This window comes from Mesoplodon mirus (genome assembly GCF_964341445.2).
Source record: "Mesoplodon mirus genome assembly, chromosome: 3".
NCBI lineage: Eukaryota > Metazoa > Chordata > Mammalia > Artiodactyla > Ziphiidae > Mesoplodon > Mesoplodon mirus.
This window is the reverse complement of record NC_138978.1, coordinates 137,858,985-137,874,237: the sequence shown is the minus strand read 5'-3', so window position 1 is coordinate 137,874,237 and position 15,253 is coordinate 137,858,985.

Below are 15,253 nucleotides of genomic sequence, written 5' to 3'. Positions count from 1 at the left end.
TTCTGCCAGTCCTCTGGTAGTTCCGATGATGTCCCCATGATGACCCAGGCATAATCAGAATGGCTTTAGGATTTGGGAGCCAAAATGTTCCTCAGTATTTACTACTTTGCTAGTCCATTTAAGAAAATCGACTATTGAAAAAATAGCTTCAGACACAATATGGCATTTTATGATTTAGCATAAAACCTGAGAAATATAGAGGTTATCTGAAGCCTGCAATGGTAAAGTTCCCTCTGCTATTGAAGTTGTTGTCTTTAAATAAAGATTCTACATCAGTAATGCTATATATATATATATTTTTTCTGATATTCAGGTTAATTTCCTATTCTCTCTAAGGAAGTAATTGGTTGGTTGGTATGAGAGATAGTGTGGCTTCCAAAAGTGAAAAGTATTATTTTGTTGTAATTTCCAGCTACCTAAGGATGGGAGAGGCCCAGGACACTGCAGGCAGTATATTATGTGGAGCAGGTTATATTGTGGTTTATTTATGACCTTTTACATGTTTATTTTCTATGCAATTTTGTGTGCTCCTTTTTGAGTTTTGGTAGATAAGTGTTTTGTAACTTCGGAATACTTGGAGTCATATATATATATATATATATATGGCATATATATATATATATATATATATATATATATATATATATATTTATCATAGTAGTTAAAGCCGTGGACAGTGTACTAGTCTACCTAGGTTCAAATTCTGGCTTTACCCTATGACTTCCCTGTGGCTTCCTCTGCTAACCTATTTAAAAGGAGTATAATAAGACTGCTGTGGTGAGTTATATACTAAGTGCTATTTAAGCATTTGCTATAATGATTATGTATACTCGAAGGCAAGGAACTTGCCCCTTGATTGTCTCTGTATTCCTAGTGCTTAAGAATTCCTAGTGCTTTCCTAGTGCATTGTCTTAGGATAGAGATAGCTCAGTATAGTTCTTCTCACTATAAAGTACTGTTACGTTGAAAGTCTTTGCTTGTGTACTAATAATCTATGACATATCTGCTGAGGACAAGGAAAGGAATAGTTTTAAAACTGCAATGGATAACAAAAGATTGTATGATGTAATGCCTTTATTATGTAATTATAAAACTAACAAATGATCATGGTAGAAAATTTGAAAAACTCCTAGACAAAATAGAGATCAATAAAATTTGGAGTAGCGTTCAGAGTGTAGAGTTGTCCATGAATATTAGTGCTTTCACATTTTCCAGGACTTTAAGTAGACTCTGCTTCTTAAGAGGCTATTCATGATATTTTATTTTAATGATGTTTTCATCATGGGGACACACACACACACACACACAGAGAAATCTGTTAAAAAAAAAGACATGTAAATCACTGATGTTTCAGATAGCCACATGAAATAAAGTGAGAAAGGTCAACAAGCTGAAAGAATGTGGAGTAGCATCTCCTTAATTGCTTACATAATTCTGATAATTACCTCTCTGTGGATAATGTAATTAATGGGGAATCTAATTCAAGAAAAATGTATGAACTTCAAGCCTTCTCGAAGCCAAGTACTTCTTTCCACAAAAGTTTAATTTCCACGGCCGTGCTTCCTTATTACCTGACAGGGTAAGTGTATTGTATGGCAAAGGATCTTCCCAAAGGAAGGTGCTTCCCACACTGATCGTCATAAATGACTTCGGAATTATTGTTGCTATATTACCAAAATCTTAAACTAGGGTATTTTTGACAAATGCGGTCCTTAGTTAATTTTTAGAGCTACAAACTGTCAGATGGCTCTGCAATAACAATTGTCTGGCTGTTCTTCAGGGTGATCACAATATGGTAATGACCTTGAGGTACCACTAAAAAGCAGGAAGGTGTGAGTCTTCCTTTGGTTCCAGAGTGAAATGCGAGTTGGAGTTGGAGTTGGAAAAGAGGCCGACAACCAAGTGATAGAGAAGGAAATGTGAGGTCATTAATGAAAAACCAGGTTTAAGTTAAGGTGAAGAGGCATGAGGAAATGGTCAGCTGTTACAGTATTACAAAGATCATGAAGAAGCATATCCATGAATGTGGTTTGTATTGCAATCTGCTGAAAAAGAGACAAATATCCTGGCCTGGCCTTCATGGAGATTATTTTTATTGATTCTGATAATAGATTATTGTTGAAAAGGGCCTCCTATAAATTATAACCGTGCAAAGGCAGCAAGATAACTTGTTTTTTCTTTATGTATGTGTTTCTCATTCCTACTCACTTCTCTCTTAGGGGAAGAGAAAATCACAAAAAACAAAAATGTCAAATCTCAGCTATTCATTTTCAAAATAATTTTTTTTCCAAATTCCAAAGGAGGCAATAGGTTAACTGTTAAGATTTGTCAGGCTCAAAAAACTAGATTTTTACAAAGTGTAGCCAAATTTTGTTTCATAAATAGTAGCTTTGGAAAGAATATGTGATGATGCAAAGTTGGAAAAAGATGGTTTTTCTTCCGTAAATGACTTCACCGTGTGAGAGAAGAGGCAGAGAAGAAATCAAAGTAATTAAACATGGGGTGAGTTTTTCTGATAGGGGACTCTAGTGCTTTAAAATAGACTAGATAATCCTCGGGATAATCTGAGGGTAGAACAGACTAGTGCCTCATTTCCAATCTGGTACGCTGGAAGAAAACAGTGTATTTCCTTTGAGGTCTTGAGAGGTTTTTCTTCTTCTTTGTTTTGTTTTTGGTTCATTTTGTAATCAACTTTATTAAGGTATCATTTACACACAATAAAATGCAGACATTTTTAGTCAACGGTTCAATGACTTTTAATTAATGTACACATTTGTATAACTACCACCCCCATAAGATCGATAACAATTCTAAAACCCTAGAAAGTTTCCTCCTAGGCTTTTGCAAAAGTATCCCCATCTCCCACCCCAAGGCAACCACGGATCTGATTTTTATCTTTAGAGATGAATTTTGCCCAGTTTAGAATTTCATGTAAGTTGAATAATACAGTAGGTGCCCTTTTGATCTGGCTTCACTTGCTCAGCATATGGTTTTTGAGATTCATTCATGTTGGGATGTTTTAAACCAGGACTTTAGCCTGGGTGGCTGATGTTGTCTGAAGGCACCTTATAGGTACATCTGAGTCTCTGGCATTGTCACTGTCTGTTCTTGGCTCAGTATTTTCAACTTTACTAAGAAGCACAAGGTTGAAGTAAGGAAGATCATTGTCAGTATAATGGAGGTGAAGTGGGGTCTGTTATATAATATTCTCAGCATAAATTGACCTGCTTGGAATCATTGTGTTGATAATCGACAAGGATACTCTTCCTCCAAAAACCTTGATACTATAAAACTTCTAAAGGACGCTGTCCTAGGACTCTTTTAGTTTTCATTTTTTGGGGAACATTTCTGGAAAATTGAAATGCTCACAACCTGAAAGAAGCAATTATTCACCTGAAGGCTAACTCTGCTAAAGTTGAGTTGTCCGACCTTCACATGCTGATAGAACCCAAATAGCCTTGCAAAACAATGCTCTTATTGGATATAAGCATATCGATTGTTTAAGATGGACGTGTATATGCAGTAAAGTGAAAAAACAAAGAATCTTTGAGTTTTCCTTGCTGGTTTTTTTTTATTTTTTCACTTACGCTTCTATATCATACGCTAATAGTTTAGGGTAACCTCAGGTTAGTTTTAGGTCCACTCTTTACGTAAATGTTGATGTACTCCATACGCAACTTTTTTCCACCTTCCTTCTTTTCTTCCATCTTTCCTTTCTAACTTCTTATAATCCATTATACTTAATCCTGCATTTGTTGAGGTGGCAAGTACTGTAGGAAAATTGAAAGCAATGTGAAATTTTGCTGTTCAGAATGCATGTTGGCCAAATTCTATATTGAGAAAAGGTCTGAATTTACCCACAGTAACCGTTTCTCAGCCTCTCTGAATAAAGGCCATAGAAACTGGGCTCTATATAATATCCTGACAGGTATGTAGAATTCATAGCAATTGCCCTCAAAGAGCTTACCTAGCGTAGATGCATATGAATGCATTTAATGATTGCTTTATTGGCAGCAGTGCCAACACTCACAGTCTATTTTGTTTTATATGATTATCATTACCTGCTGTTTACCACTGTATACATTGCTAATGGTGTGGTTTCTATGGCTTGTGAATTTCACGGCCCAATATTATGTAATTTATTGCACACTTTAGTGTAGAAGATGGAGACTCCATAAATTTTCGTGTGCTCTTTGCCCCTTTGGAATGTATTACACTGAGATCAGACAGAGTAATAAATTTATTTCAAATGTGCGTGATAGCTAAACATCAATTAGGACTTGATGGGAAATATTTCTTCTTCCAGCAACATAACAGTTTTTAAAGACTAAGCCATTGAACGTGGAGTTCCTGAACATGGGACTCAGCTCACTGGGATCCCTCCTTAGAAAAATAAAGGAAAACTTGAATTGGATATGTGTGGCTTATTCAAGTAGTAACTAATCAGCTACATCTTTGTTAACTTAATTTGTCACAATGGTTTGGTATTTTATTAACTCCCTTCCCCTTCTTCCCCTGACTCTCACGGGAATGGATCATGAGTGTCTTAAAACATACTAAGTCATCTTCCATCCCTGTTAATCTAACTACAAAAACACACTTTCCTTATCCAATGTAACATACTGTCTTTTAGAGTAGCTGTGGTTTTAATTCTCTACAAAATTAAAACCAGCAAAGAGAAACATTTTCAAGGAGCCACCACATTGTAGAGCTTTAGAAAGAAGACTTTAGAATTAAGGGCAACTATATCATTTTATAGCTAAAGCACCTGAGACCTAAAGTAGGAAGGTAACCATCGAGGTCAGGGAAAGGGGTTGAAGATCAGGTTTCAAGCTGAGAAAGAGTCTACAGGGACTCAATCTGAGCAGGTCAAAAACTGAAATGAGACCACAGATGTTCTGGGAAGGGTGGCACCTGGCCTCAAGTGTGGGATTCAGACAGGGAGTGGGCCTGGGGGAACTGAGCTTCCACAGTAGGCAGAGAAGGCCACCTCATCTGTGGAAAGTGCCACTGACATCAGGGAGTTGAGGGGAAAGAGCAGTGAATTCCAGTCCCCCTGAGAAAGCAGGCCAATCTGATTAACTCTGAATTTAGGCTTATTTCAGATACTTCTAATTTTTTTTTTTTTTTTTTTGTGGTACGCAGGCCTCTCACTGTTGTGGCCTCTCCCGTTGCGGAGCACAGGCTCGGACACGCAGGCCCAGGGCCATGGCTCATGGGTCCAGCCACTCCACGGCATGTGGGATCTTCCCGGATCGGGGCACGAACCAGTGTCCCCTGCATCGGCAGGCAGATTCTCAACCACTGCACCACCAGGGAAGCCCAGATGTGTAGTTCTTTAAAAATATTTTTAACATTTTTCCAGCTACATGTAGAATATAACTTAGCATAAAAACAGTATGGGTTTTATTTTAAGTAGTTTAACATTTTGACATCCTCATAATGAAATTGAATCCAGACGGTTTCTCTCCATGATCTCTTGAAATAGTCCTTGATCATCCACAGTATTTCCCATCATCACAAAGGTGGTACCAAGAGCAGAGAACTCCAACATTATTAAAGTTTCATAAAGCAAAGTCAATTTTAAGAATATAATGTCCCCTAACTGATAAAGGTCTTGACAGATAATTTCAAGGAAAGCATAAATTATTTTCTGTTTGTCAGAGGGCAAAATTATTTAGGTTGACTTAATGAATGGCAGAGTTTTTGAGTGGAGAGTGTTCTTAAAATATTATGTAGATCTGTACTGTCAACAGATGCTAGCCACGTGGCATTATTTATATGGAAACAAATTTTAAAATAAGGTTAAAAATTCAGTTCCTCAGTTGCATTTGCCATATTTCAAAGATGTTTATTAGCTCCATGTAGCTATTGAATACTGCTTTGCATAGTACAGATATAGAATATTTTCATTATCACCAAAACTTCTATTGAGCAATACTAAAATTATACCCAGATATTCACAGAGAAGGCAACCAAGTCTCAAGGAAATGATATAACTTCCCCAAGGTCACACAGCTATGTTTTTAAAGAAAAGCAAAATGACACAAAGGAAATAGTAACAGAGGCATTAAGGAAACCCAGTAAGTTTCTGGAGCAGTCAAAGTAGGGTTTAAAAGTGCACACTTAGCTGTTAGCAGGGTTGAAGCTCTTGATGGTTAGTAAGATCTACCTGCCTGAATTTGGACATTAGCATTTTATGCAATGAATTAAAAGCAAAAAATCATTTCAACGAATGCCTTCCAGCTCCATATTTTTAGCCACTGCCGTGCTTCCAGATTATGTTTATCACTTTCATATACAGGGCACCACTGTGAAATGTGATGGTTTATCTGACCCCAGAGAAATCAGGAAATCTTGTGGGGGTTATGGCTCTATTTGAAAAGGTTGATTTTTCAATGCATCATGCAGACTGGCCCTGTTTTAAAAGGGATTCCTGCCATCAAATAATCAAAATGTAAACCTCTTCTCAGCTTGCAAAAGTCAAAGATAGTCCCTGCATCTTTATTATTTCCTTGAAATCCAAATATTATTTTTCCTTTCTCTAACTTGTTTTCCTCACAGTGTGATCAACTATTGCCAAGGAAGGAAAGGTTAGATTTATCAATCAAAGTTTACTAAAGGCCCCCTAGGTAATTGAACCCTCAGGAGAAACAATCCTCATGTATTCTTTTTCTGTTGTTTCAATAGCTTTGTAAAGAGTCATTTCAGTATGTTTGGCTCTGTAGCAGAGGTTCTGTGAAGTGCTTGTCATCCTCAGAGGTCCAGAAAGTCTGCGAGTCTGTGGGTAAAGATGGGTAAGGAGAGAGAGGGAAGGAGGATAGAGAGAGGCTCAGGGCTGAGATAAAGACAGTGATCTAAAGCCTCCTGGGGGTGCGGCTGGGGTGCACAGACACCCACGACTAATCTAGACAGAAACTGAGTAATCAAGGGGATGACCACTGTGAGGTCATGTGGTCACCTCTCCCTCTAGAAATAAACATTGCCCTCAATAAGTCTCCTCCCGCCCCAGAAGAGCATTAGGAAGGTCTGGGGAGGGGGCTTATTGGCAGAAATGGAAAAAGCAGGTTGAAGGGATTAGCCTGGAGCAGAGAGACCAAGAAACCCAAGCCAGTAGGTGGAAGGCAGACTTTTCATGGAAGTCTCCAAGCCCAAGTCAAGTTCTGGGACCACCAAGTACAAGTCAAAGAGTGCTCATTTAACCCCTTTGGGCCCCCATGGGAGTGGAGGAAGACTGGACAGAGAGGGAGAAGGGGCCAGTGAAGGTACAGTATTTACTATGGGATTTAACTCCCGAAAGGCCTCCCAGTAGCTTCAGGTCTGCTCAAGAATCCTTCATGTCCTGCTGGTGTGCAGTGAGTGGCTCACAGCTTCAAGGCCTCCTCTGCCAGATAGAGAACTATTTCAAACATCCTGCCTCTATTTTGGACTGTAGCAATGCAGACAGGGAACCTGACCCCATTTTCAGGTTCTAAAGAGAAATTCTAAGTACCTGAAAGACTGAGGAACATGGTGGCTTTTATTTAAGATGGGGAGCTAGAGAGCACATACCTGGACTTGGGCCTGCAGCAGCACCAAACTGCACCAAGAGTTCCCTTTATTTTCTCTCTCATCTCTGTTTCTCCTTTTCTCTCTGCTGGATTAGCCACGGGGACTCCAAGTTCTTCATTGTGTGGTCCTGGTACCAAGATTCTCCTGGGAATTGTAAAGCTATTCACCTTCTACATCGAGCACTTCTTGTTTTTTCCCCAGCAAAGTTAAGTCATCCTTAAGAGGAGTCAGGGTGCTAGCTCTTAAAAATATTTCAGTCATCCCTTTGTACATTAAATGCTCTTTCTTGGAGACTGCTCCTGACGTGGCGTTCACCGTGCTCTCAGCTGGCCTCCTGAAGTTCTGCCCTGCCTTCCCCACCAGGTACAGTTCAGGAGCTGCCTACCTCAGGGTGATAGGTTATCTTCTAGTTGCTTTATTCCTTTCCCTTTTACATTTAGAAAATATAATTTGAATACATAAACTTCTCTGTGACCACAGCTTTATTTCTAACCCACAGGTTTGGTTATGGCATATTTTCATTATCATTCAATTAATAAAATTCTAATTCCCATTGTGATTTTATCTTTGACCTACATAATGATCAGAAGTATGTTTTTAATATCCAACTATTTGGTAAAATATTGGTTATATATTTTTAAATTTCTTGCTTATTCGGAGTCTTGTTTTATAACTGGAATATAGTCAATTTTATAAATGTGCCATGTGCACCTAAAATTTTCTGCATAATATATATATTCCATCATTGTTGTTGCAGTGTTTTATGTAAATTTAGGCCAAAGTTTTTAATGTTGGTATTCAGATCTTCTCTAATCTGCTGATTTGTTGTTGTGGTTCTATGTTACTGATCTAGGTAATTTAGATTTTTCTATTTCTACTTAGTTTTTTGGAATTTCCCTTCATCTATTGCATTGAAGTTTAGATTTATAATATACTCCTTGTAAAGTAACAGTGGGTTTTATTATCCTGCCTTATCGCCAGTGATACTTTTTGCTTTCAAATTTATGTTAACATTAAAAAATCTTCTTCAATTTTACTTATTGTTGTTAGGACATAATTTTTGAATCCTTTAATTTTCAATCTGACTCTTGTCTCTTGTAGGTGGCATAGAATTACGTTTTTTGTTTTAATAATCCTTGTCCTTTAATTTGAGTATTTACAGTTAAGGTATTTTCTTGTAGACCGTTTACTCCTCGTTTACTATCTGTCCCACCTTGTTATGTTCCTTTTGCTCTTCTTTCTTCCTTTTAGATTTCTTCAAATTCCATTTTCCCTTGTATTAGCTTGTTATTTTTACATAAGTAGCAGTTACACATGTACCATGACTTATTAGCTCTTTTACTGCTTCTCAAGCAATGCTGAGATCTTAAATATCTTTTACTACTTTTTCTCTTCCATTTGTTTTAATGCATTTTAATTTTTGATATATTTTATTATTACTTTTTTGTGCTGTTAGATTTTATTTAGGTTTATCCACTTATTTATTCCTTCTGTTATACATAATTCTTTATAAAGTCCTTATTTTCGTCTATGATAATCTTCCTTCAGCCTGCGGGTCTCCCTGTATAATTTAATTCAGTCAGTTCTGATGAGAACATATTTTCTAAATTTTGTTTGTCTGAAAATTTCCTTATTTCATCTTTCCTTCCAAACAACATTTTCTCTGCCTCTAGAATTCCCAATGGGCAGTTCTTTTCTTTAGCACTTAAAAATGTTATTCCATTATTTTCTAGTATCCAGTCAGTTTCGTTGAGAAGAAAGCTGTAATCTTAATCCTATTGTTCCTTTGAAAGTAATCTCTCTCTTTTTCATCGGGCAGCTTTTAAGATGTCATGTTTTTCTTTGCTATTCATGAATTGTACTGTGGTGATCTCAGGTGTGGTTTTCTTTGGATTTGTTCTTGTTGCATTTTTTAGTGCTTATTGAATTTATGGCTCCATATATTCTTTTTAGTTTTAGAGAACTCTCAGCTGTTAATATTTCTGAAATATTGTTTTCATCCCAATCTCTCTCTCCTTTTTTCTTTGGACTCCAGTTTACACATATGATAAAAAATATTTACTGTGGCCCATGTGTCTCAAATGCGCTTTTGTCTACTTTTTATTCTTTTCGTTTCCCATGCTTTAGTCTTAATATTGTTACTGCTCTATCTTCCAGTTCACTTACCTCTCTTTACCTGTGTCCAATCCAGTACCGAGTTTTAAATTTCGTATAGTTTTTAATTCTATCAGTTCAACTTCAATCAGTTTATAGTTTCTAGTCGTCAAGTTAAGTTCTCCACCTTGTCATCTATTTTCTTGAACTTGATAATATTTACCAAAATATGTATGAACTTTAATGTTTAGGTCATCTATGATTCTGATTCTGTTTTGTTTTTTATTCTAATTCTCCTTTTCTTGGTAGTCTTGGTGGCTCTTCAGTGAATACCAGACTTGGGATATGACAAGTTGTATAGAATCTGAATGACATTACAGTTGCCCTTTGAACAACCTGGGTTTGAACTGCACAGATGCACTTATACGTGTATTTTTTTTCAATAAGTAATACAGTACTACATGATGTGTTGTTGGTTGAATCCTCAGATTCAGAACCACAGATAAAAAGGGCCGACCATAAAGTTATATGTGGATTTTTGACTGCACAGGGAGTCAGTGTCTCTAACCCCTACATTGTTCAAGGGTCAACTGTATTTTCTTGAGGAGAGAATTTCCTATTCTTAGGTAGGGAGCAGAGGGGAAGATCACCTTAGTCACTGGACCAACTTCATACTCATTTTCCTTCTTTATAAGGTTCAATGTAGATATTGCCTCAACCTTCCTTACACACACACACACACACAAACACAGACACACACACACACACATATGTAGAGATTTCAATGTCCTAATTCATATCATTAGTTTACCATTGGGCCACAAATCTTTCATAGGTTCTGAACCCCAATTTTGTCTCTTCAGCATTATGAACCAACTAAGTCTTTGCTTTGACTTCAGTTAGCTTTTGTTTGACTTCTTAGCATCTTGCCTTGTCTACCTATTATACATGGAAAATACTGCAAGGGAACACTGTTGCTGAATCCAGCTCCGCTCTCTGAATCTTTACTCTCTCTGTGATTTTGGTCCTTAAAATTCTAGCTGCCTTGTTATTTCTCAATTCCAATTCTGGTTTCCTTAGTCCTATGACATTGTCCTAAGATCTGCTGGCTTTTCTACCTCTTAGGAGCCACATTTGGTTTCTCAGCCTTTTGCTCTTCATCAGTAGTTTCTAAATGACTGGGCTAGAAAAGCATGTGCAGAATATTGTTCTCACTTCAGTGAGTTTCTTTCTCTATTTTACTTTTCTAGGTCATGGCTACCTCAGTAGCTTTCTAACGCTCACAGTCAAATGTTGCTTATGATTTATCTGGCCTTTCTAGTATGTTTTCCTAAGGTAAACTGATATAGTTGGAAACAGAAGTTCGTACCCACCATTTAAAAAATGCTGTTTTGTCTTTCTATGAATTCTCTTTTCATCCCATCTTCTGTCACTTTTTCCCACCAAAAATTCCCATTCTCCCAGATAGATTATTTTAAGATTAAAAATTATTATCAAGCTAATATGTTAATTTTGAAAGGAATTAATTTTGCTTTGAACAAGAACACAGATTGGTGAATGGAATATGGAAGATTCCTTAAGACCTTTTTCATCTCTAAGAGTAGTATCCAACCATCGGTACCATAATAAGTTTGCCAACAATGGAAGAAAGCAGTCTTTATAAAATCAGCATTATTCAGTACTCTCAAAAACTGCTTCACTTTCCTGCTCATGCCACCAATTTCCAAATGTTCAATAGGAGCAGAGAATCATGGGATGGGATGTGGAGAAATGGCCTGTCATAGTAACTATAAATATTGGAAGAATGGAATTATAAATAAAGAGGGTTTTCTATGAATATATTTGAAGTGTTTGTTCCTACAGAACTTCTAGAATAAGACTCAAAAGTTTAACATAGAAACACCTCTTAATAAGTATGAAAATCACTAAAATTTATCTCATAATACTTTTTTCTTTTGTGTTATGTGATTGTCAGAGTCACACAAAATTATTTTTATCTGTACATCACAGATCTTCTTATTTTTACTATGGGATCAGTTACCCTACATTTTTGAAATTTGGCAAAATAGTTAAAATTGGAACATTTCCCCCAAATCCAGGGCATATGACTTACATTTCTGTAGAAGGCAATATTATATTTCTGTCTAGTTCTGGGGTAAACATTTTCATACATGCCAATCCAATTTGACTAATGTATCATTTTTCCAGTGCATTAGTGTAAAGTAAATGGTAAATTCAGTCAAACAGTCATTTCATACATCAAAAAGGAAAATCAGTCAACACAACTGTCTGACTGAAATGAATGAAGAAAACAAATCAAGGCAAACAACTGTCCCAGTAGACTTGTATAAATACAGTAGTGGTGTCATGTGCAGAATTAATCTTCCCTCACCCTTAACTGGAGAACACTCTGCCAGCCAATTCAGTCACTCAAATGATACTGAATTATAATATTCCAGTTTCATTTACTCTCAGTTACTGCTGACTGCCCTTCCTTCTCCTTCATCTGTCCATCAGTGGAGAATGTCAGAGCAGGAGAATAGTAATATTGGCATATTGTAATGTACTGCCGTGAATTCTACAGCTTCAAAATTCTTAGGATAACTCAATGATCTTAAAGAGTCTGGTGCAGAAAGGATATGTGAATTAAATCGCAGACCACTGTGTGACCCTTCCAGCACTAACACCCCTTATTCCTGGCTCTAATATATCACACAATACTCAAGAGGAAGGTTTTGAGTGGTCAGCAGAAATATGGCTCCAAAGCAGCCACATGGAAAAGAAATGTTGTCATCTCTGATCCACTTTAAAGTTGACTTGTCTTTTACTCATAAACCAGATTCAGTGTGAATTCTGTTCTGCTAAATGTTAGAGAATCTATTGGAGGAGTGTGGCCAATTCTTTAGAATTTTTTTACTCTCTAACTTTTTGTTTTTTTTAACATCTTTATTGGAGTAGAATTGCTTTACAATGCTGTGTTAGTTTCTGCTTTATAACAAAGTGAATCAGCTATACATATACCTATATCCCCATATCTCCTCCCTCTTGTGTCTCCCTCCCACCCTCCCTACCCCACCCCTCTAGGTGGTCACAAAGCACCGAGCTGATCTCCCTGTGCTATGTGGCTGCTTCCCACTAGTTTGTGTTTTACATTTGGGACTGTATATATGTCCAAGCCACTCTGTCACTTCATCCCACCTTACCCTTCCCCCTCCCTGTGTCCTCAAGTCCATTCTCTACATCTGCATCTTTATTCCTGTCCTGCCCCTAGGTTCTTCAGAAGAATTTTTTTTCAGATTCCATATATCTGTGTTAGCATACGGTATTTGTTTTTCTCTTTCTGACTTACTTCATTCTGTATGACAGTCTCTAGATCCATCCACCTCACTGCAAATAACTCAATTTCATTTCTTTTTATGGCTGAGTAATATTCTACTGTATATATATGCCACATCTTCTTTATCATTCATCTGTCGATGGACACTTAGGTTGTTTCCATGTCCTGGCGATTGTAAATACTGCCACAATGAACATGGTGGTACATGTCTCTTTTCGAATTATGGTTTTATTAGGGTATATGCCCAGTAGTGGGATTGCTGGGTCGTACGGTAGTTCTATTTTTAGTTTTTTAGGGAACCTCCATACTGTACTCAATAGTGGCTGTATCAATGTACATTCCCACCAACAGTGCAAGAGGGTTCCCTTTTCTCCACACCCTCTCCAGCATTTATTGTTTGTAGATTTTTTGATGATGGCCATTCTGACTGGTCACAGAAAGAACTTTGGCATGGTGTTCATCATCTAACTTATCCTAACATGCAGACATTTATGAGAGTAAAGTCATGTCTTTGCCAGAGTGGGTTGCTTATCTGGGCAACTGGGTCAAATCAAGAAGGGCAAATGTAGGCTGCCAGAGTAAATAAGGAGAGGAAAAACAAAAAGAACGAGCCATATCATTCATCAGTGATTTTCTCCCCAATATTCTTAGACTCCACCTATCTCCATCTTACTGGTAACACAGGAACTAGACTGAACAATCAGGTAAAAGGTCTCTACAGAAACTGAGGTAATATAGAAAATTTAAAAAAAAAACTTAAAATTGTAAATTTTCTTCCTAGGGCTAATTGAGATGATACTTCAATAATAACATAAGATCAGGTGAAGTCTAAAGAAATTTTAGAAAACCTGGATACAGTAAGAAAACATCTGTTCGCCAGCATCCGAATGTTAGAGAGACACCAAGACATGTGGGCCAAGTTCTGGAGAGAAGGGAAACACAGATGCAAGCTTGACATTTGGTGCAGCTTTTCTCCTTGGGGCATTTGCTGATTCAAATGTTGCAGCCTAGGAGCTGAAAAGCCAAGGAGTTCAAAAGACTGTAACCACAGAAGCCAAACGGCAAGAGCTCAAGCTAAAGGCAACAACTAATGGAATGACAAGCTACACGTATCCTTAGTCTCACAGGGCTGCGGGAACCATTACATTTAAAGCCTAACAAATACAAGGGTAGTTGGGAATAGGGAGAATCCAAACTTTCACGTGGTAATCCCAAAAGGCAACACCCATAGAGGAAGGAGAAGACAGAAATAGAGCACCCTTCACACAGACTGAAAAAACAGCTTTGAATGAGCTGAATGAGAATGGACTAAGGTTTCCAGTCCCTATGGTAACTGTCTGCCATGGGCAAAAGGAAATCTTTTCAAGAGAACGATAACAACATCCAGAATATGGAGGTATCTTTATAGTTTCCTAAAATAAGTTAAGCCCAATTTTAATATAAAAAATAATTGGACATACCAGGAAAAAGACTAAATGATCAAAAGCTCAAAAAAGAAAGAAAGATAGATAGAAAAAAGACAATATAAATAGACACAGGAGGACAAGAGTTAGTAGGCATTGGTTAAAAAACAAAACACAACAACTATGATTAAACAAAGAAAATAGACACATGGCAAATAAGCATATGAAAAGATGCTACACATTCCATGTCATCAGGGAATTTTAAATTAGAATAACGAGATACCACTACACACCTATTCAAATAGCTAAAATCCAAATAATGAAATACCAAAGTTGTTGATGATGCAGAACAACTGAAATTCTCATTTGCTGCTAGCAGGGTACTTGGCAGTTTCTTACAAAACTAAACATACTTTTACCATACAGTGATCTAGTAATCATGCTCTTTGGTATTTACCCATAGGAACTGAAAAGTTATGTCCGCATAAAAACCTGCACATGGATGTTTATAACAGTTTCTTTCATAATTGCCAAAACTTGACATCAACCAAGATGTTTTTCAATAGGTGAATGGATAAACAAACTATGGTATATCGGTACAAAGGAATAGCATTGAGCAATAAAGAGAAAATGCTATGAAGCCATGAAAAGACATGGAAGAAGCTTAAATGTATATTGCTAAGTGAAAAAAAGCCAATCTGCAAAGGCTACATGCATATTATATGATTGCAGCTATATGAAATTTAGGAAAAGGCCAAAGTGTGGAGACAGTCAAAAGATCAATGGTTGCCAGAGGTTGCGGGGAGGGAGAAAAGGATGGGTGAAGCGCGGAATTTTAAGGGCAAAGAGACTCCTGTGTATGGTTCTG